The 23744-nt window shown below is 39.7% G+C and overlaps 1 protein-coding gene across 5 annotated transcripts in view; it reads right to left on the reverse strand.

Moving 5' to 3' along the window:
- Positions 1 to 23744, reverse strand: part of sipa1l3 (signal-induced proliferation-associated 1 like 3) — a 213458-nt gene that overhangs the window by 173789 nt on the left and 15925 nt on the right. For 2 of the 5 annotated variants that reach the window (XM_061878161.1, XM_061878160.1), the window contains exon 2: positions 3323 to 3424. The exons of 2 other annotated variants lie outside the window; for them this stretch is intronic. The gene's annotated coding sequence lies outside the window, so the exon portion shown is untranslated. Of the gene's footprint in view, positions 1 to 3322; positions 3425 to 8515; positions 8670 to 23744 lie in introns of those variants that run through there. One more of the 5 variants, XM_061878162.1, reaches the window with a different exon arrangement.

Here is a 23744-nt window from a genome sequence, read left to right on the forward strand (position 1 = left end):
CCACTATGGACTGGACTCTCACACAATTATGTTAGATCCACTATGGACTGGACTCTCACACAATTATGTTAGATCCACTATGGACTGGACTCTCACACAATTATATGTTAGATCCACTATGGACTGGACTCTCACTATTATGTTAGATCCACTATGGACTGGACTCTCACACTATTATGTTAGATCCACTATGGACTGGACTCTCACTATTATGTTAGATCCACTATGGACTGGACTCTCACTATTAAGTTAGATCCACTATGGACTGGACTCTCACAATATTATGTTAGATCTACTAGACGTCCATAGCACCGTTTGCCCTAGGGAGGGGTCCCCACATCTGCGGTCCTCTCCAAGATTTCTCATTGTCATCCCTTTGGGTTGAGTTTTTCCTTGCCCTGATCTGGGATCTGAACATAGTGTGTTGTTGTGGCTTGCGCAGCCCTTTGAGACACTCGTGATTTAGGGCTATGCAAGCAAACATTGATTGATCGATAAGGTGGTACTTGGAGAACCAAGTTTTTTCCAAGGTGGTACTTGATGAAAACATTTTTGAGAACCACAGCTCTAGAATATTCAACCTGAAGCTATAATTGTTGAAGATAAACTTTAGTCAGTCAGAAGGTGGAAACCCTTAGTGTGAACAAATAACTTGGCCTACTGAAAGCCACTACTAGCGACCACGCAGTCTGATAGTTTATATATCAATGATGAAATATTAACATTGCAACACATGACAATACGGCCGCTTCAGTTTACTAAATTACAATTTTAAATTTCCCGCAAGGTATCCTGTTGAAAACGTCGCAGTATGTCGACGCGTGTTTGTGACGTTATTGGTTGGAGGGGACATTTCAGCCCAACACCACTTACGACTAAAAGTCGTCTCTTTTCATCGCATATTTACACAGTATTTTGGACATCTGTGTTGCTTAATATTTTGCAATGTGTTCAATTAATAATGGAGACGTCAAAGAAGAATGCTGTTGGTGGATTGCAGCTGCCGTTAGCAAAACAAACACGGCCGGTGTTTCTATGTTTGTTGTGAAGCTTTAACACAGAGCGCTCGAGCGAACATGTTTCTCTACGTCAACCAGCAAGTTTTTGGATGGGAAAATTGTGATATTAAGTCAGCTCTTGCCGGAGACTTCAGTGGCTTAAGCGACCTCCTGCAGTTCAAAAAGGCAGCTGCGATCTTGGCTCCTCAGCTTCTCTCAGAGACACTGGCGTTCACCGCAGCCATCCGACTTTCAGGTATGACTTTACAATCTTACTAAATGGTAAATGGGTTATACCTGTATAGCGCTTTTCTACCTTCAAGGTACTCAAAGCGCTTTGACACTATTTCCACATTCACCCATACACACACACATTCACACACTGATGGCGGGAGCTGCCATGCAAGGCCCTAACCACGAATCATCAGAAGCATGGGTGAAGTGTCTTGCTCAAGGACACAACATATCGTGACGAGGTTGGTAGAAGGTGGGGATTGAACCAGGAACCCTCAGGTTGCTGGCACGGCCACTCTCCCAACTTCGCCACGCCGTCCCCATTAAAACAATAAGCAGATAAGGGATCTTCCAGAATGATCCTAGTAAATGTGTCTAATTACATCTGAAATGCACCCACTGCCGCAGCTTGGAGCAGTCACCCTTTTTTTTTTTTTTAGTGCTTCACTCTAACTTTCCTCATCCACGAATCTTTCATCCTCACTCAAATTAATGGGGAAATCGTCGCTTTCTCGGTCCAAATAGCTCTTGCTGCTGGAGGCTATGATTATAAACAATGTGAGGAGCCCTACAACCCGTGACGTCACGCGCACATCGTCTGCTACTTCCGGTACAGGCAAGGCTTTTAAATTAGTGACCAAAAGTTGCGAACTTTATCGTCTATGTTCTCTACTAAATCCTTTCAGCAAAAAAAATGGCAATATGGCGAAATGATGAAGTATGACACATGGAATGGACCTGCTATCCCCGCTTAAATGAGAAAATCTCATTTCAGTAGGACTTTAAAGGCCCCAAAAGTGGGTCAAACAAGTGTAGAGCAGGGATGGGCTGATAACAGTGACCTTCACACACACACACACACGCACACACACACGCACACCACAGACAAAACACACTGTTTATATCTTCATTCATTCGACTTCACACAGCCACACCTGAGGCAGGTGTATTTGTGCACACACCCCTCCCTATGAGGTGCACACCTACCACCAAATTGTATCACATTTACGCAGTTTTTTTTTTTTTTATCCCTTCTTTTGTAATTGTGTCTTCTGGTTCCTCACCTGACGCTGACAGTTATCTAATCACAATCAATCAATCAATGTTTATTTATATAGCCCCAAATCACAAATGTCTCAAAGGACTGCACAAATCATTACGACTACAACATCCTCGGAAGAACCCACAAAGGGGCAAGGAAAACTCACACCCAGTGGGCAGGGAGAATTCACATTCAGTGGGACGCCAGCGACAATGCTGACTATGAGAAACCTTGGAGAGGACCTCAGATGTGGGCAACCCCCCCCCTCTAGGGGACCGAAAGCAATGGATGTCGAGCGGGTCTAACATGATACTGTGAAAGTTCAATCCATAGTGGCTCCAAGACAGCAGTGAGAGTCCCGTCCACAGGAAACCATCTCAAGCGGATCAGCAGCGTAGAGATGTCCCCAACCGATACAGGCGAGCGGTCCATCCTGGGTCCCGACGAGCGGTCCATCCTGGGTCTCGACTCTGGACAGTCAGTACTTCATCCCTGGTCATCGGACCGGACCCCCTCCACAAGGGAGGGGGGGACATAGGAGAAAGAAAAGAAGCGGCAGATCAACTGGTCTAAAAAGGAGGTCTATTTAAAGGCTAGAGTATACAGATGAGTTTTAAGATGAGACTTAAATGCTTCTACTGAGGTAGCATCTCGAACTGTTCCCGGGAGGGCATTCCAGAGTACTGGAGCCCGAACGGAAAACGCTCTATAGCCCGCAGACTTTTTTTGAGCTCTAGGAATCACTAATAAGCCGGAGTCTTTTGAACGCAGATTTCTTGCCGGGACATACGGTACAATACAATCGGCAAGATAGGCTGGAGCTAGACCGTGTAGTATTTTATACGTAAGTAGTAAAACCTTAAAGTCACATCTTAAGTGCACAGGAAGCCAGTGCAGGTGAGCCAGTACAGGCGTAATATGATCAAACTTTCTTGTTCTTGTCAAAAGTCTAGCAGCCGCAATGTGGCTGCAGAGGTCATGGGTAAAACACACAAAAGGACAAAAAGAGACGAGAGAGGGAGTAAAAAAGAGAAGGTATGACACGGACCTCTGCTTTTCAGACGCCGCATTGTGTGTGACTCTCCAGCCATTTCACTCCCTCTGAGAGATCGGCTTGTCCTTCTCCTTTTCTCCCACGATGATAACGAAACTGTTGTGGCGGACAAACACCCAAACTTGTGTCACTTCCTTCTTTCCTCTACTGCTGCGTTGCCTCATTCTATGCCTCATTCGTCAATTGAAAAACACAACTTTTACATGTGTTGCAGTCACAAGCCTTCAAGTAGGCCTGGGCGATATATCCACTTTTTAAGATATTTGGATATATTTTTAAACAAGATATGAATTATGAAAATGTCATAATATCGATATAATTTAATTCACAAGAACGTCCATGATTGGTTGGTTGTTTACTATGATGAGTCACCATTGGTTGAGATTAGGGATGCACCGAAATGAAAATTTGTGGCCGAAGCCGAATAAAACTTAGAAGTTTGGCCGAAGGCCGAATACGGAATAATGAATGCAGTTTTTCACAATTTTTTTATATTACATAAATAGCCTAGAATAAATATTTAGACATGTTTTTCAAATAAAGTAATTTTTTATTGAATAATGACATTTTTTTTAATACTCCAGTAGCCTTTGCTTTTCAAAAAAAGCACAAAGTTTTTCATTTATATTAGGCCTTCAAACAAAACATGCATTCCAAAAAAAAATAAAGTGCATTAAAGTGGATAAACCAACAACAAATGAATTATTGTCCTTTTGGCAAAAGTCTGCTTAGCCACAGTAGATATGCTAATAATGTAAACAGAAGGCTCAAGTAAATCTCAATTAAGTGTGTGCTTGTAACCTCATACACTTATACAGGTAGCCTACACAATAGGCTAATAATGTAAACAGAGGCCCCACTAAATCTCAATAAGTGTGTGCTTGTAACCTCATACACTTATACAGGTACACAACATATCCCAACGTCACTGCACGTTGGTTGATTGCGTCACCGCGTCAAAAAATTGCGTCACACGCCACTATTCGGCCTTGTTTTTAACTCATTCCACCGAAGGCCGAATGTGGCTTTTTTTGCCATATTCGGCCGAATATATTCGGTTACCGATTAATCGGTGCATCCCTAGTTGAGATTAGGGCAAAACATTAGGGACAATGTTGCAACACAAGGAAGAAAGCACATCAGAAAGAATGTGAAAAAAAAGACAACTGGAAGGTTTACAAGAAGCCTAAGACAAAAATCTGAAGAGGAAATCTTAAAATCAGCCATATCAGATCATTGCAAAAAACAATAACCACCTCATGGACCGAGACAACGGCAAAATCATCGGCACAGAAAGTAAATTTAAACAATGGATTAAGGCATGTCAAGTCTGCCTGGTTGGCCACGCCTATAAGAACAGCTGATAGGAAACACGTCAAGATTCCATCTAATATACCGAAAATCACAACAGATATCTCAAATGACGACGAGAGAGTCGTAGAAGAGGGTGATTTATACATTTAAAAACTAGTGGAAGATGGCAGAAGGATTATCTTCCTTAAATGTTTCTTTTAGCCATGTAGACCACGTCCAGGAAACCCGCAATGCATCTACTTGGCCACATATGGACAAATGTATACGTCCAGATAAAACATTCATTTGACTTGTTTACCATGTAAGCCCAAATCAAAACTGTTCTCCAGTTGCCAAGCCGGGCATATTTTGCATGAGAAACGCTGACAAAAATGTACTGTGAAGTGAGGAAGATGATAGCCGCACAATGAAGTCAAGTCACTTACTTGGCACTGACCAGAACCGTACGTGTGTGACAGTCCATTACATCCTCCATTGGGAATTAAAAAGTATATATATATATATATACATATATATATATATATATCGTTTACCAAGCAAAGGTAACACGCAATGTCACTAACACATCCGACACGTACGTAGGATTAACCGAAGGAGCGTTCAAAACAAGATGGAATAATCACAACGCCTCCTTTAGATACCAGACTTTGCGGAATTTTACAGAACTCAGCAAACACATTTGGAACCTCAAAGACAATAATGTTGAATATTCAATAACATGGCAAATTCTTGCATCCAGCACACCTTACAACAGTGGTAATAAAAGATGCAACCTATGCTTGAAAGAGAAACTGTTTATTATATATCATCCAGATCTATCATCCCTCAACAAGCGCAGGGAAATCATTTCAACATGCCGCCACGGACGGAAACACCTCCTAGACAACACATGAGCCAATCACCACGCCCCTACGCCTGTCTGTACCCACCCACTCTGTGCCCTATATAAACCATTGTATGTGAATGCTTCCATTAAAATCTCCTGATGATTGAGGGAACCCCTCATGAAACAGTTCTGTAGAGATGAAGTAGTCTTGGGATTTTTCCCACACCTACCTACATATACATATATATATATATAATCATTGAACATACTGCCCCATGGTGTCTGTGCCGTCAACTCCCTTTAACAAAACATAACAGGATACAATCTAAAACTAAAAACAACAGCACCGGAAGGAGCATAACATGACATGAAGAAAATATGAATACTTTTAAATTTTTGGGGGAAAGTAAATTAGAAAATATTTTTATCTTTAATTGTGATCATGATTTCTGGTTATGTTAGGCCAGCAGAGAAGACCTTGCTGGCCCTGACGGCAAACCACTGGAGTTGAAAAATAAAGCTAACGTAAATGCACCCTGATATCTGTGTCTCCTCTACCTAACAACCTTTAAAAGATTAGAATATTCCAGTTCCCGCTTCAAATGAAGGTTGCTATTTTTTGGACATGCTTGCCAGTTGTGCAAAATGCGGAGTTATTGCTAAACCACTTGGGGAGGCAAACATGCAGCGTGAAAACGCTCGTGTACGCTTCCGTCTTTGCCTAACACGGTACACCTGCTTCTCTTCCATCTCACTTGTTTTTGTTCACGAGTCCCGTTTCTTTGGCTGCTTTTTAAAAACATCCATGCACTTTGAAATGTTCCAATCTTTTTCCATTTGTGAAACAAGTAAACAGTCTCTTTTTAACTCCAGTTGTTTTCATTGAACAGGACCCGCTTCGGGGTTATGTCCCGCGCGTTAAGACTGTCACATGCACGACACGAAGCTTGCCCGATGGCGGCAGACACACACTCCAGAGATCTGCTTTTTTATTGCATAATTTAATCTAGGTGTTAGTCCGACTTTTCAAAAGCCAAACACGATCAGATTAAAGTGTTTCCACGGGTTGTAGGATGCTTCTTTATAGCCAAATTATACCATCTTTATTTATAAAGCTATTTAAAAGCAACCACAGTGTGAAGAACAAAGGGCTGTAGGCCACAAAGACTTACAGGCAAAAAACTGACTAAAAGATAACATTTAAAACAGAAGTAAAATATACATTGAAAAAGCAAATACAAATTATCTTAAGAACAATTTGTTAGATGAAAGCAGTTAAAAAGTTAAAAACAGTTAAAAAAAAAAGTTAAAAACAGTTTAAAGTCTCATGCTGGGTTAAAAGCCAGTGAATAAAAATGGGTTTTAAGAAGAGTCTTAAAAATAGCCAAAGAAGGGTCATGTCTCACTTATCAGAACCAGAAATAATTTATTAATCCCAGAGGGGAAATTAAAATTTTCAGCACAATCCCATTCAAGATCAAACATTGCAGGGAGACGTTATTGGAGAAATCAGACTACCGTATTTCCTTGAATTGCCGCCGGCGTGCTAGTTAATTTAAAACCTCTTCTCTCTCCTGCACTTACCAAAGGCATGCGGTAAAAGTAAGCATGCGCTAAGTATTTTAAAACCTCTTCTCAAAAACTAGTGGAAGATGTACCTAATGTCATGACTGTTTTTATTGATTATGGGATAAGCAGCAGAAAATGGATGGATGATACTTTTTCATCACTTATTGTTTGTCTTCGGTACACTAATGTGTATATTTTAGGCCATTGGTTCTTTGTTTTATTTTTGCAAAAATGTATACAGTATATCCATTTTTATATTGCTATTTTTATCTTTGGTATGAAAATTATTATGTAACAACATTTATTAGTATTTTTTGGTTCTTTGTTGTTGCTATTTTTGTATTATGACAATTTATTATTGGATCATGTTGTACTGCATTTTAATCGTTTGTTCTGTGGCTGTGTGATGTCTTTTGCCTGGACCCCAGGAAGAATAGTCTCCACTGCGGTGTAGACTAATGGGGATCCTTGATAAACTAATAAACTCCAGCACTTACCAAGGGTATGCAGTAAAAATTTGAGTGTGATGTAAGCTTGGACCTTAAATCCTACTGAATAGCTCTTAATCTTCTTCCCTTGATGTGATTTAAAATTACTGGTATTGAAATCAGCCTCCTCCATTTTGAAAATGATGACAGGGGAAGAGTCACTCGTGACGTCATGAGTTTGACCCGGCGGTAATACGTACTAAGCATGCGCTAATTATTTAGCAAAGCGAGTTTGACCCGGCAGTGATTCAAGGCAGGCGCATACTTTATGCCCTGCGGCAATTCAAGGAAATACGGTAATTTAGTGCATGTATTTCTGCTTGTGCAGGGTTTCTCGCAGCGCTTTGTGGTTAAGGCGGCCGCCTTAACCACAAAGAGCCACCGCCTAAACTAAAGTCTTAAAAAAATAAAAAAATATTTATTTATTTTATTTGTATTTATTTTTCCTGTCCAGCTTCTCAGGCAAATCATAGAGTTGATGTAGATGCCCATATCGGCTTTTCAGATAGACTTTACAAACGAGAAGTGTAGGATACTTCTCTTGTAGTCTTATTTGTATTTGACTTTAATATATTTATATTATCATTTGGTGCTAAACTAAAGTCTTAACAAGCTGCTACGTTTCGTACTGCCTCTGCCTCTGTCAGTAGTTTCTGCAGCACCCAGCATTGTCCCACCCACACAACCTGATTGGTTACACGCAGAGCGCTAACAGCCAATCAGCAGTGAGTATTCAGAGCGCATGTAGTCAGTGCTCAAGAAGCGGGCAGAGAGGAGAGACGGTGTGGGTTAACAGAAAGGTGTTTAGCAGGTGACTATAATGCAGCGGACTCTCCCCAAATTATAATAAACACTTCCAAGTCAACTACTGTTCTACATGGTAGTGTGCTGGGGGGGGGGGGGGGGGCAGTACATCTAAGAAGGACAGCTCCAGACTTGAGAAACTGATCAGGCGGGCCGGTTCTACAATGGGAATGAAACTGGACTCACTGGTGACGGTGGCAGAGAAGAGGACTGTTGACAAACTAGTGAGCATCCTGGATGATGCCAGTCACCCTCTGCATAGTGTTATCAGTAGCCAGAGGAGCCTGTTCAGTTCTAGACTGCTTCATCCCAAGTGCAGGACTAATAGACTCAAAAACTCCTTTGTCCCACACGTCATTAGACTGTACAACTCCTCTCTGGGACGGGGGGCAGGGGGGTACTAGGATGACGGGGGATGCAAAACAATAACAGTGCAATACGTTTTCATAACATAGTCACTACTGCCTACTTTGTCTTGTTATATTCTTATTTTACTGTTATATTGTTATTCCCATTGTTGCTTTTTAGTTTTTATTCTTATTGTAATATTTCTCTATTTTGTTTCCATTTAAACCCTCATTATTTACTTTTTACTTTTATTTAAATTGATCTCAACACTGTACACTGCTGCTGGAATTAAAATTTTCCTGAAGGAATCAATGAAGTACTATCTACCTATCTATCTATCTATCTATCTATCTACTAGTAACATCACTATGAGCCCGTTGGGGTTCTAGAAATATAAGCGGCAGCTCAGCTCGCTTGCAGAACTTGAGGTGACTGTTTTGCGTTTTGTTTCTACTTTATGGAAAAAATATATCGAGATATATATCGTATATTGCCATTCAGCATACGGAGCGGAAAACACAACCAAAAATTGTAGATTTCTTCACGCGACGAAGCCGGCCTACTTCACCACAGTCTGTAGTCTATTGCATTCATGTAACTAGGAATCTGTGAATGTAATTTTGTCTCCCTGAACTAGCATGCATTCCTTTTGAAGGAATCTTTCACGTGAGTACACTCTTTAGTAGATAGAGGTTGGGGTGAAAAATAATACATTTTTAAATGCGTCGCAATCCGGACAAGGACGATTGTAAAATCGATTAGTAAACGTCAATAATTGTCACACCGCCGTGAGGGAAGTCCTGTTTTGGGGTTGTCTGGCAAACTTCCTGTCTTATGTTGAAAATCTAATCCTGCCCTCGTTTCAGGCCACTCGCCCTTCCTCCTGTGTCGCTGGTCTGATGTCTCTCCTGATTGCCTGATTGTGCCCACCTGTGTCACCCTCCCTCATGAGTACTTAGTCCTGGTCTTCCCCGGTCTTGTTGCCAGAGTATATGGTCTCGTTGGGTACCTCCAGCCGTCTTCCACAGTCTTGTCAAAGTCCCTAAGTATTGCCTTGATTTATTCTTTTGATTTCTTTGTACCCTCTGAAGAAGAGTGATTAAGTTTTTGGTAGTTTTTCCATCCATCCATTTTGTACCGCTTATTCCCTTTTGTGTTTGAGCTAATTTCATAGTGCTCTGCCTTCTTTTTCCCCTCCTCTTGGAGCGCTTTAATTTGTAGATTATTCTAAGCTCTTTATAGAACACAGGATTTCCCGCAGCTCTTCGTTGTTAAGGTGGCCGCCTTAACTAAACTAAAGTCTTAACAAAACAAACAAAAAAAAAGTTTTAACAAGCTGCTCTGTTTATTTCTGCGTCTGCCTCTGTCAGTATGTCTCTGCAGCACCCAGCATTGTCCCACCCACAGAACCATCTGATTGGTTACACGCAGAGCGGTAACAGCCAATCAGCAGTGAGTATTCAGAGCGCATGTAACGTGGAGCGAGCAGAAAAGTGTTAGCAGGTAAGGCAGCGGACTCTCCCCAAATGATAATAAACACCTCCCAGTCAACTATTAGTAACATCACTATGAGCCCGTTGACCTTCTAGAAACAAGCGGAAGTTCAGCTCGCTCGCAGTCCTTGAGGTGAAGGCGAATTAGCTATTAGCGTAACGTTAGCTCACTGTGCAGTGCGTTTGTGTTACGGACAGCAAAGTAAAGCCCTGTCTGTCCGAGAGAAAGACAAGCAATAGTGACTTACAGTTAAAAACTAAGTTATTTCACTTGACTTTTTTCTGTGTTGATTGAGCTGTGTTGAAGCAGCAAAAAACAACATTATGTTAAATGAAACGTTTCTGTCTCTGATAGTTGATATAATAATGTTAGTGTATGAAGTGATTTACGTGGACCCCGACTTAAACAAGTTGAAAAACGTATTCGGGTGTTACCATTTAGTGGTCAATTGTACGGAATATGTACCGTACTGTGCAATCTACTAATAAAAGTTGCAATCAATCAATCAATCAATTAATGTATCATAAAGCCTACATGAACTCCATGGTGTTCAGGGATGAATAGTCTCTCCTATTGCTATTGTACTATTTTGTCAGCTATAGTTACATTAATCATTAGTAATGTAGCAGCCCAGTTCCCTGCTTTCACATGTTGATAAAAATATAAAATTTACATGATAAAAATCAACTACAGGCTTCCCAAATTCTGACATTAAGTAGAGACCCCAAAAGGGACGAGCGGTAGAAAATGGATAAAAGGAGTTGAGCATATATCAGCATGTGGCCCCACTTTTAACTCTTTTTTTTCAAACGCTTACTTACAGTAAGTCATTATTTTAGTATCTCAGGTAACTAGGATCGTTTTGTTTTTACTTTATGAAAAAAATATTGAGCAAATGTTGAGGAAAACACAACCAAATGTAGAAGGCTTCTTCACCCCTGGGGGTACTTGAAGGTATGCCAAGGGGTACGTGAGATTTTTAAGAAATATTCTAAAAATAGTAACAATTCAAAGATCCTTTATAAATGTATTCATTGAATAATACTTCAACAAAATATGAATTTAAGTTCATAAAGTGTGAAAAGAAATACAACAATGCAATATTCAGTGTTGACAGCTAGATTTTTTGTGGACATGTTCCATAAATATTGATGTTAAAGATTTATTTTTTAGTGAAGAAATGTTTAGAAGTTGATGAATCCAGATGGATCTCTATTACAATCCCCAAAGAGGGCACTTTAAGTTGATGATTACTTCTATGCGGAGAAATCTTTATTTATAATTGAATCACTTGTTTAATTTTCCACAAGTTTTTAGTTATTTTTATATCTTTTTTCCAAATAGTTCAAGAAAGGCGACTACAAATAGGGACGGCGTGGCGCAGTGGAAGAGTGGCCGTGCGCAACCCGAGGGTCCCTGGTTCAATCCCCACCTAGTACCAAACTCGGTACGTCCGTTGTGTCCTGAGCAAGACACTTCACCCTTGCTCCTGATGGGTGGTGGTTAGCGCCTTGCATGGCAGCTCCCTCCATCAGTGTGTGAATGTGTGTGTGAATGGGTAAATGTGGAAGTAGTGTCAAAGTGCTTTGAGTACCTTGAAGGTAGAAAAGCGCTATACAAGTACAACCTATTTATCATTCATTTACAAATGAGCAATATTTTGCACTGTTGTACAATTTAATAAATCAGAAACTGATGACATAGTGCTGTATTTTACTTCTTTATCTCTTTTTTTCAACCAAAAATGCTTTGCTGTGATTAGGGGGTACTTGAATTAAAAACATGTTCACAGGGGGTACATCACTGAAAACAGGTTGAGAACCACTGGTCTAGTATGTTCACTATTTTATTTAAGGACAAAAAATAAGAAACATGGTTTTTTTTTGGTGTTTTTTTTAAATAACGCTATTTTTTGTGATCTGCTTTATTTAGAAAAAAGTATCGAAAAGTAAAATAAATAAATGGGTTGTACTTGTATAGCACTTTTCTACCTTCAAGGTACTCAAAGCGCTTTGACACTACTTCCACATTCACACACACATTCACACACTGATGGAGGGAGCTGCCATGCAAGGGAGCAAGGGTGAAGTGTCTTGCTCAGGACACAACGGACGTGACGAGGTTGGTACTAGGTGGGGATTGAACCAGCGACCCTTGGGTTGCGCATGGTTACTCTTCCACTGCGCCACGCCATCCCTATTTAAGTACCGAAATACATTTTGGTATCGGGACAACATTATAGGCCGCGTACACTAATTTCAAACTCAATCATGGTGAGAAGTTGAGAACGTTGACAATTTCAGTGAAGAAACAATCTTCCATTCTCTTCATAGACCCTCCAAAAAGAGAGGAATCCCTGTTGAATCTACGGAATGACGCTTTCATGACGGCATGACCACATTAAAATACTACACTCCTTCTGACATCGCCTCTGTCATAGTAACACATCTCAATGTAGGGAAAAGAAGCTTATTGATGCAATACTATAAAAAATGTCAAATAAATAATTGGTAGCATGACCACATGTTATAGACAGTTAGCATGAATAGTGAGCAGTCATGACCGGAGATCTGATCTGTGTCCATGCCTCACTACGCTTGTATCACAAAATAAGGGAAAATGCCTTTAACGTTGCTTCCTAAGCATGTCGAAATGAGTTGGACAAACACAGAATTGTGTGTACTGCAAAATGAAAAAAGACTAATCAAAAACAAAATTTCAATGGTGTCTTAATGTTGCACATTATTCAAACATGGTCAGTGACTGAAAGGCAAGTTAAGCCTCATCTTCTGGATCTAAGGTGAGCAAATCCTGAAGAATTCCCAGGAATTTGAGTGAGCTATCAGCTGCACGCTAGAGACCAAAGACATTTTTCTGTGTTTTACTCACATCCTGTGAAGCGCTCGTGAGTAATCTCCTCAATCTGAAGACATTTCAGTGCCTGATCCGCTCCCTGATTGAAAATGCAACACCCATCTCACCACACACACTTCTGCAAAACACAAACACACTTCCTGTCCAGCAGCTTGACCTCCAACAGGAATGAAAACGCTGATGCCATTTCAAAAGGGGACTATTAAAAATGTTTTAAAGGCTTTGCAGCAACAACAACAACAACAAAAATGCGGTGAAGAATGCCAACTAGGGCTGGGCCATATATCGCAGGTTTGTCTCTGTGCGATATAGAAAATGACTATATGGTAGGGGTGTAACGGTACACAAAAATTTCGGTTCGGTACGTACCTCGGTTTAGAGGTCACGGTTCGGTTCATTTTCGGTACAGTAAAAAAACAACCAAATATACATTTTTGGGTTGTTTATTTACCAAATTTGTAAACAATGGCTTGATCCTTTTAACATTGGGAACACTATAATAATTCTGCCCACGTTAATCCACATTAAACTGCCTCAAGTTGTTGCTTTGATTAAATAAAATGACAAAACCTTTCTTCTACATATAAAAAGTGCAGCATTAAACAGTTTCAAGTCAACTCATCATGCTTAATTTATTACAGCATTTGGGAAGCCTGGAGTTGACTTTTATTATGTAAATGTTGTATTTTTATCAACATGTGATAGCAGGGACCCTGCTATTCAAAACTAGGCTGCTACATTACTAATGATTCATGTAACTATAGCTGAAAAATAGTACAATTGCAATAGGAGAGACTATTTATCCCTGTAAATAAAATGAAAAAACCTTTCTTCTACGTATAAAAAGTGCAACATTAAACAGCTTCAAGTCAACTCATCATGCTTAATTTATTTCAGCATTTGGGAAGCCTGTAGTTGACTTTCATTATGTAAATGTTGTATTTTTATCAACATGTGAAAGCAGGGACCCCGCCATTCAAAACTAGGCTGCTACATTACTAATGATTCATGTAACTATAGCTGAAAAATAGTACAATTGCAATAGGAGAGACTATTTATCCCGGTAAATAAAATGAAAAAACCTTTCTTCTACATATAAAAAGTGCAACATTAAACAGTTTCAAGTCAACTCATCATGCTTAATTTATTACAGCATTTGGGAAGCCTGTAGTTGACTTTTATTATGTAAAAGTTATATTTTTATCAACATGTGATAGCAGGGACCCTGCCATTCAAAACTAGGCTGCTACATTACTAATGATTCATGTAACTATAGCTGAAAAAATAGCACAATAGCAATAGGAGACTATTCATCCCTGAACACCATGGAGTTCATGTAGGCTTTATGATACACTTAGATTATTATATCAACTATCAGAGACGGAAATTCTTCATTTAACATAATGTCCTTTTTAGCTGCTTAAACACACCTCAATCAACACTGTCCGCAACACACACGCACACACCGCAAAGTGAGCTAACGTTACGCTAAAAGCTAACTAGCCTTCACCTAAAGCCGGGACTGCGAGTGAGCTGAGCTGCAGTTTGTTTCTAGAAGGTCAACGGGCTCATAGTGATGTTAGTAGTAGTTGACTTGGAAGTGTTTAGTATAATTTGGGGAGAGTCCGCTGCTCACCAGCTAAACACCTATCTGCTCGACGCTGAGGCGCTGACTACATGCGCTCTGAATACGCACTGCTGATTGGCTGTTACCGCTACGGTTGTAACCAATCAGATAGTTGTGTGGGTGGGACAAGGCTGGGTGCTGTGCAGGAGACAGAGGCAGAACGGAGCGGAGCAGCTTATTAAGACTTTAGCATAGGCTTCATATGTTCATGTGGAAACTTCATGTTAGTTCATGTGAAATAACAGATGGACAGGGCTTTGCTGCCCCTAACACACGCACACACACGCACACACACACACAGCAAAATGAGCTAACGTAACGCTAAAAGCTAATTAGCCTTCACATCACCTCAAGCCAGAACTGCGAGCGAGCTGAGCTGCAGTTTAAGTTCCTAGAATGTCAACGGGCTCATAGTGATGTTTGTAATAGTTGTGACTGGAAAGTGTTTTTTATAATTTGGGGAGTGTACGATGTCCGCTGCTAAACACATGTCTGTTCGACAATTAAGCATTCACAACATGCGCTCTGAATACGGACTGCTGATTGGCTTTGTATGTAACCAATCAGATGGTTGTGTGGGCGGCACAATGCTGGATGCTCACTGCTCAGACAGAGGCAGAAAGCAGAACAGCTTGTCAAGACTTTAGAATACAAACTCGTTCGATACACCCTCGTACCGAACCGAAACCCCCGAACTGAAATGGTTAAATACAAATACACGTACCGTTACACCCCTACTATATGTTGATATTGGAGTATACGTTCTCACGCAGTTGCTTTTAGCTGCGGGCATTACACTACAGGCTCTTTTCACTCTTTCTTGTCTCTCCTTCTCACAGAGACGTAAAACAAATGCACCTTCTTACATACGTCACGTGTCCAAGGTCACATGCTCCCAACGGAGAAGACGGGTAGCGACATGGTCCCGTTAGCTGTGATGCTAACAGTGCGGTGCGAGTGGTAATACGAGAAAGAAAGAAGGTGCGAATCTGGTAACAAATGAAGGAAGGATTTAGTCCCAAGAAAAACAGCACAGGGTTTATCGTCTGGCGGTGGTTTGGCTTCAAGCGGGAAGATGTTGAATAAGTATGCGGCAAAAGCGTTGCTAAAAAAGTAGCACCACTGCTAGTGTAGCATAATTTGAAAAGTCACCCACTGGAGAATGAAGAGTGCTTGAAACTCTACATGTCAACATCTCCGTTCGGTGCCACACCAACAAAATGCCGAAGCAACTATTTCCACATCAACACCGTATGAAAAAAAAAATCAACAGAAGGAGATAACGTCCGCAGGAACCTACCACATAGCGAAGGACATACACTATTTGATTTCCTATTATGCAGCTCATTTTTATTTGACACTTATTGAAATATCTTGTGTGACATCATGCACAAAAGTGCACTTTATTTGTTTTAAACTATTGTAGTGGCGTTCTGTACAAAAAGTGCACTTTAATTTAGTGTTGTTTTGATATGTCATCTTAGTGACATCATGCACAAAAGTGCACTTTGTTTTAAACTATTGTAGTGGCGTTCTGTACAAAAAGTGCACTTTAATTGAGTGTTGTTTTGATATGTCATCTTAGTGACATCATGCACAAAAGTGCACTTTATTTGTTTTAAACTATTGTAGTGGCGTTCTGTACAAAAAGTGCACTTTAATTTAGTGTTGTGTTGATATGTCATCTTAGTGACATCATGCACAAAAGTGCACTTTGTTTTAAACCATTGTAGTTGCGTGCTGTACAAAAAGTGCACTTTAATTTAGTGTTGTTTTGATATGTCATCATAGTGACATCATGCACAAAAGTGCACTTTATTTGTTTTAAACTATTGTAGTCGCGTTCTGTACAAAAAGTGCACTTTAATTTAGTGTTGTTTTGATATGTCATCAGTGACATCATGCACAAAAGTGCACTTTATTGGTTTTAAACTATTGTAGTGGCATTCTGTACAAAAAGTGAACTTTAATTTACTGTTGTTTTGATATGTCTTCTTAGTGACATCATGCACAAAAGTGCACTTTATTGGTTTTAAACTATTGTAGTGGCGTTCTGTACAAAAAGTGAACTTTAATTTAGTGTTGTTTTGATATGTCTTCTTAGTGACATCATGCACAAAAGTGCACTTTATTGGTTTTAAACTATTGTAGTGGTGTTCTGTACAAAAAGTGCACTTTAATTGAGTGTTGTTTTGATACATCATCTTAGTGACATCATGCACAAAAGTGCACTCATAGCTTGTTTTAAAATGTCTCTGGCACTTTCTGTTTTGGGATTGACATGAATTGTTATGTTTTTATTATGATTCTGACTAGATTCCAAATTTTTAAATAATCGATCGACGGTTCTAATCATAATTTGTATTTTTTAAGTCACATATCATCTTTTCCCTTTCACTAAGTTTATGGAGTGAAATGCCTTGAAGTTGATAGTTCTACTCTTTGCCAATAATTAATGCAGGAACCACCTGTTTTGTATGTGTCTATTTAAAAAATAAACCTATGACATTGTTCTAACATTCATCCATCCATTTTCTACCGTGTGTCCCTTTAGGGGTCGTGGGGGGTGCTGTAGCCTATTTAGCTGCGTGATACATTTAATTTTCTTTTCAAAAAAGCAAAGCTTCCATCTGCATCAAATCTTATTGAAACGTAATGTTTAAAAAAGTTTGATTAGTGAATCGTATCCTAATCCATGCATGGAGAATTATATCGGGTAGTCATTTAAGGTAGAGATGCACACCCCTAATCAGGGTTTCCCCAAGACTGCCAAAATACCTGTGGCGGTGGAGGCGTGGTCAAGGGCATGGGCGTGTCCACTATGACATAATCGAATAATTTGCCTAATCTGCTAAAATATGATTTTTTTAAATGTTTTTTCAGTAGTGTTTTTTTTACAATTGACTCTCCTTAGTTTGATCATGTTTTTAATTGTATGTTTTAACTCCTGTGCAGGACTCTCAACCATTCATTGTTTTCTAAAGCGTGCTATATAATTCAAGTCGATTGGATTGGATGAAAAGGCTATAAAAAAAATGTATACATATATTTAAAAAAAAAAATCTGTTATTATTAATTAATATTAAGATATATTTTATATAGGGGTGTAACGGTACACAAAAATTTCAGTTCGGTACGTACCTCGGTTCAGTTCATTTTCGGTACAGTAAGAAAACAACAAAATATAATTTTTTGGGTTATCTATTTACCAAATTTGCAAAATCTTCCACCAAAAATATTTTTCTTAGTGGAATATTTGATGTGAAGTAATCGGAACCTTGGATAGGTCGATAATTGATAATAACATAGATTTTAGGGATGCACCGAAATGAAAATTTGTGGCCGAAGCCGAATAAAACTTAAACGCTTGGCCGAAGCCCGAATACCGAATAATGAATTCAGTTTTTCACAATTTTTTTTATATTGCATAAATACCCTAGAATGTATATTTAGACATGTTTTTCAAATAAAGTATTTTTTTTATTGAATATTGACATTTTTTTAATATTCCAGTAGTCTTTGCTTTCAAAAAAAGCACAGTTTTTCATTTATATTAGGCCTTCAAACAAAACATGCATTCCAAAAAAAAACAAAGTGCATTAAAGTGGATAAACTCACAAAAAATGAATTATTGTCCTTTTGGCAAAAGTCTGCTTAGCCACAGTAGATATGCTAATAATGTAAACAGAAGGCTCAAGTAAATCTCAATAAGTGTGTGCTTGTAACCTCATACACTTATACAGGTAGCCTACACAACAGGCTAATAATGTAAACAGAGGCCCCACTAAATCTCAATAAGTGTGTGCTTGTAACCTCATACACTTATACAGGTACACAACATATCCCAACGTCACTGCATGTTGGTTGATTGCGTCACCGCGTCAAAAAATTTCGTCACACGCCACTATTCGGCCTTGTTTTTAACTCATTCCACCGAAGGCCGAATGTGGCTTTTTTTGCCATATTCGGCCGAATATATTCGGTTGCCGATTAATCGGTGCATCCCTAATTGATTTTGATTCAATATTATGTTTTGAGCAATGAAAGTTTGAAAGAAAAAACAACAACTTAGTTTTATTAGTCAACGTTGCAACTTTTTCTAAATTACATTTAGCCTTTAAGCTTTTTTATTTCACTTGTGTTTATGTTTTTGTTTATTTTAATAGTACTTTTGAATGTGCCGTGGGCCTTTTAAAACATTAGCTGTGGGCCGCAAATGGCTTCCGGGGCACACTTTTGACACCCCTGCTATAGATAATTAAAAAATAAAATCTGATAAATCTATGGGTAAAAATCAGAGCCTGACGACGCATGCGCGTTTATCATAACTCTCTCGCTCCCTCACGAATGTTGCTACGTGCACAATTTCTTTTGTTTTTAACCCCTTATTGACCCTGAACGTACATTGAAAATACACGCAACCCTAACTTAAAATGCCGGACATTTGAGGCATTTAAGAAACTCCACCCAGACAGCCCCACAAAAGAGGATAAGTCCGGCGATAAGAGGAGGTATGGTCAGACTATCGTAGCCCGGTTGCTGCTAGCATGCCGTGTGTTGTGCCTCGGTGTGCATTGGTTACACAACGTGCGGTACGCTACATAATATTTCGTGTGGAAACTCGTTCAGTACACCTCCGAACCGAACCGGTTCAATACAAATACACGTACCATTACACCCCTAATATTATATCATTTTGCCATATTTTCAATTGTTGTTGCTTGTTGTATAATGCAATGTATTTAATTAAAGACTATTAGCAACAAACTTAATCTCCTTCTGGTGTTATCATCTTTAGAGACTCTACTTTTGTCCCTCGATGTCCCTGACGAAAGAGGCGAGCGACAGCAAGCGTGACTTCACACTTGCTTCGAGCTGTTGCTCCAGTTGGACTTTCTCTTCTTAAAAGACGCCACTGTCTTCTTAATAGTTGCACATTTTGTAGATCGCTGTTTGCAAATGTGTATTTTCTAATAATACCTTATCTAGCTAAAAAAAAAAAAACTACAGTAAATTAAAAAATACCAATAAAATAATCTCCTCATTTCCCCCCAAAAATGGAATATACATTAGTAAAACTGTGGATTCTCACAGGATGAGATAACTCCTAGAAATGACTGGCACAGAACGGCCAAAAGGTAAAGATAGTGTGTCCAAGTTAAAGGAAACAGCAGGCTTTCTTCTTCTAATGGATTTATTACAACGTTTGCCGTGGTCTGGAACAACATGGCACACAAACAACTATCAGCGATGCGGCCAATATTACATACAGATAACGTGTCATGAGACATGCAAATGTAAATTAAATGCACAGAAAACATTAAGGAAATTAAATGAGCTCAAATATAGCTACAAACGATACAATATGTACATACAGCTAGCCTAAATAGCAGGATAGCATCGATTAGCTTGCAGTCATGCACTCACCAAATATGCCTGATTAGCACTCCACACAAGTCGATAACATCAACAGAGCTCACTTTTGTGCATTCACGTACAGTATAAAAAGTTTGGTGGACAAAATAAGTCATAGAAGTAGTGTCATAAAACATGCTTTCTGTGGCAGCATCGGGGAAAGTTGTACATGCAAACAAACTACGATGAGTTCAAAGACGGCTGAAATTAGTAGGACAAAACGGCGCTCGCCAAATACTTTCATCAGTGAATCATGTTTTATATAAACAGTGGGATGTCTAACAATTCGGAAGGTTTGTGTCATGTTAGAGCTGTTTTTTGTACAATGTGGCCTTTTCAATGAATGTTATGATTAATCTGCATTTTTACATGATAAATATGATAATTGTTTGTGATTAGTCGCGTGCGATAACTTTGACAGTACTACTGTATTTCCTTGTATTGCTGCTGGGGCGCTAATTAATTTAAAACCTCTTCTCACTCCGGCGTTTACCAAAAGGCATGCGGTAAATTTAGGCCTGCGCTTAAAAATTTGAGTGTGAAGTAAGGATACCATCATGAAAAGCACACTTAATTAAAAAAAACGTTATTATGGTCTTACCTTTACTTATAAATGAAGTCCATGCACAGCTCCTTCTGATCAAAAGCATCGATAACTTGTTTATAGAAATCTTCCTTATCTTTCTTCAGTTTTAAAAGTCTCTCTGTCTCGATGGAGATCTTCCTTTATTACCTCCTGCTTCCATTGAAAGTCCAGTTTAGAAAACTGTTTTATTTTAGATATGTAATCCTCCATGTTAAAAGTGCAAGCCAGAGGAAAAAACAAACGATCGCTGCTTGTTGTCACTTCTTCTGCAGCCGAGTAGTCGCAAGAAGAATCACTAGCGCCCTCTACCACCAGGAGGCGGGAGTCATTTAATGACTCATATTTGACACACGCAGCTACGGTATATTAATAAAAAATAGCTGCTTACTGTTCTTTTTAGCATATTCAATAGCTTGGACCTTAAATCCTACTGAATAGCTCTTAATCTTCTTCCCTTTATGCGATTTCAAATGATTGAAATCAGCCTCCTCCATTTTGAAAATGATGACAGGTGAAGTGTCACTCGTGACGTGACGAGTTTGACCCGGTAGAAATTCTAGACATGCGCTAATAAAAATAATATTTTGCAAAACGAGTTTGACCCGGCGTTAATGCTAAGCCGGGGGTAATGCTAAATGCGCTAATTATTTTGAGAAACGAGTTTGACCCGGCAGTAATTCTAGTCAGGCGCATACTATATACCCGGCGGCAATTCAAGGAAATACGGTAGTTACAATTCAACAAGCGGACGACAACTGCATGATCTGTGACTGTCAAAAGGACTTACATTTCAAAGTACTTTTTGACCCAACAGGTGTGACACGGTCAAGCTGGTGTGTGTCGGCAGGGCACTGGAGGTTAATTCACTCCATTAAAACAGATGGAGGCTGAATGAGCGGACTTCTTGATCCTGTCATACAGGATTTTGTCCTTGCAGAATATGTATGCCATGGTGTCTAGTGTACAACACACCACACAGACACACACCACCTGTCAGCCATTGTCCCACAGGTAACCTCAGATGGGGGGACTGAAGCAGGACTTTGCATGTTCTCCCTGCTGGCGTGGTTTTTTTTTCCCCATGTACCGTATTTTCCGGAAATTAAGGCGCACTTAGAATAGTTTTTTTCCTGAAAACGCGACACTGCGCCTTATAGATGTGACTTTAAGGTTTTACTACTTACGTATAAAATACTACACGGTCTAGCTCCATCCTATCTTGCCGATTGTATTGTACCATATGTCCCGGCAAGAAATCTGCCTTCAAAAGACTCCGGCTTATTAGTGATTCCCAAAGCCCAAAAAAAGTCTGCGGGCTAAAGAGCGTTTTCCGTTCGGGCTCCAGTACTCTGGAATGCCCTCCCGGTAACAGTTCCAGATGCTACCTCAGTAGAAGCATTTAAGTCTCACCTTAAAACTCATCTGTATACTCTAGCCTTTAAATAGACCCCCTTTTTAGACCAGTTGATCTGCCGCTTCTTTTCTTTCTCCTATGTCCCCCGCTCCCTTGTGGAGGGCGTCCGGTCCGATGACCGTGGATGAAGTACTGGCTGTCCAGAGTCGAGACCCAGGATGGACCGCTCGTCGGGACCCTGGATGGACCGCTCGCCTGTGTATCGGTTGGGGACATCTCTACGCTGCTGATCCGCCTCCGCTTGAGATGGTTTCCTGTGGACGGGACTCTCGCTGCTGTCTTGGATCCGCTTGAACTGAACTCTCGCGGCTGTGTTGGAGCCACTGTGGATTGAACTTTCACAGTATCATGTTAGACCCGCTCGACATCCATTGCTTTCGGTCCCCTAGAGGGGGGGGGGGGGGGGGGGGGGGTTGCCCACATCTGAGGTCCTCTCCAAGGTTTCTCATAGTCAGCATTGTCACTGGCGTCCCACTGGATGTGAATTCTCCCTGCCCACTGGGTGTGAGTTTTCCTTACCCTTTTGTGGGTTCTTTCGAGGATGTTGTAGTCGTAATGATTTGTGCAGTCCTTTGAGACATTTGTGATTTGGGGCTATATAAATAAACATTGATTGATTGATTGATTGATAGCCCGGTGCACCTAATGTAAGGAATAAGTTTGGTTGAGTTTACCTACCTAATTCAATGTGGCCTGCCGCCACGGCATTTTTATTACCGCCACACCTTCAAAACGTAAGAAAGTGTGTATATTTTATTGTGATATTCTATTCCAACAATGTTGCAATTAAAAACACAATGCGATAAAAAAAAGGGGTTAGATTTTTTTACAGCATATTCTATGCATTTTTGGTCTAAACTCCCAGAGTGGAGTGTTTTAAGTCTCGTCTTAAGACCCACTTTTATTCTTTGGCTTTTAACACTACGTGAGTTGTGTGGTCCTCTGTGCTTTCTGTGTTTTTAGGGACCGAATGTCCCTTTGGGACAAAGGACCCTATTGTATTTCTAAGGTTTTATTATTATTATACCGCCGCCTCTTTGAGCTGTAATTTGACCCCTTTATCCAATCCAATCCACTTTATTTATATAGCACATTTAAACAACAATAACGTTTCCAAAGTGCTGCACAGCCATGTTAAAAACAATTGTAAAAAAAATAAAATAAAATAAAATAAAATAAAATATATTTATTATATATATAATGCTCCACTAATGACTGAATAAAAACAAAAAATAAATAAATATAAAAACAATAAAAACAATTTAAAAACAAACATGCTTCAAAACTCACCAAACCAGACACACACATCAGGACAGGTGAAAATTGCCATCTAATAAAAAAAAACAAACCCCAAAACTCAAAATTGCGCTCTAGCGCCCCTAGGAAGAAAACACAGACAAAACTTGCTGTAACTTCCAGTAGGAATGTTGTAGAGACATGAAACAAAAACCTCTATGTAGGTCTCACTTAGACCTACATGTCATATTTTGACAAGCCCCAGCAAAAATCAACAGGAAGTTTGAAATTCCCCCTTCAAAACAAAAGGTTTGTAAAAACCAGTCACCGTTTTTCAAACATTATCTCCTCTGAGCGTGTTTGTCGTGTCGGCTTAAAACTACCACAGGAGAGATATTGAACCCTTCTGATTAAAAATTGA

The sequence above is a fragment of the Nerophis ophidion genome, linkage group LG18, assembly GCF_033978795.1.
Source record: "Nerophis ophidion isolate RoL-2023_Sa linkage group LG18, RoL_Noph_v1.0, whole genome shotgun sequence".
Taxonomy (NCBI): Eukaryota; Metazoa; Chordata; class Actinopteri; order Syngnathiformes; family Syngnathidae; genus Nerophis; species Nerophis ophidion.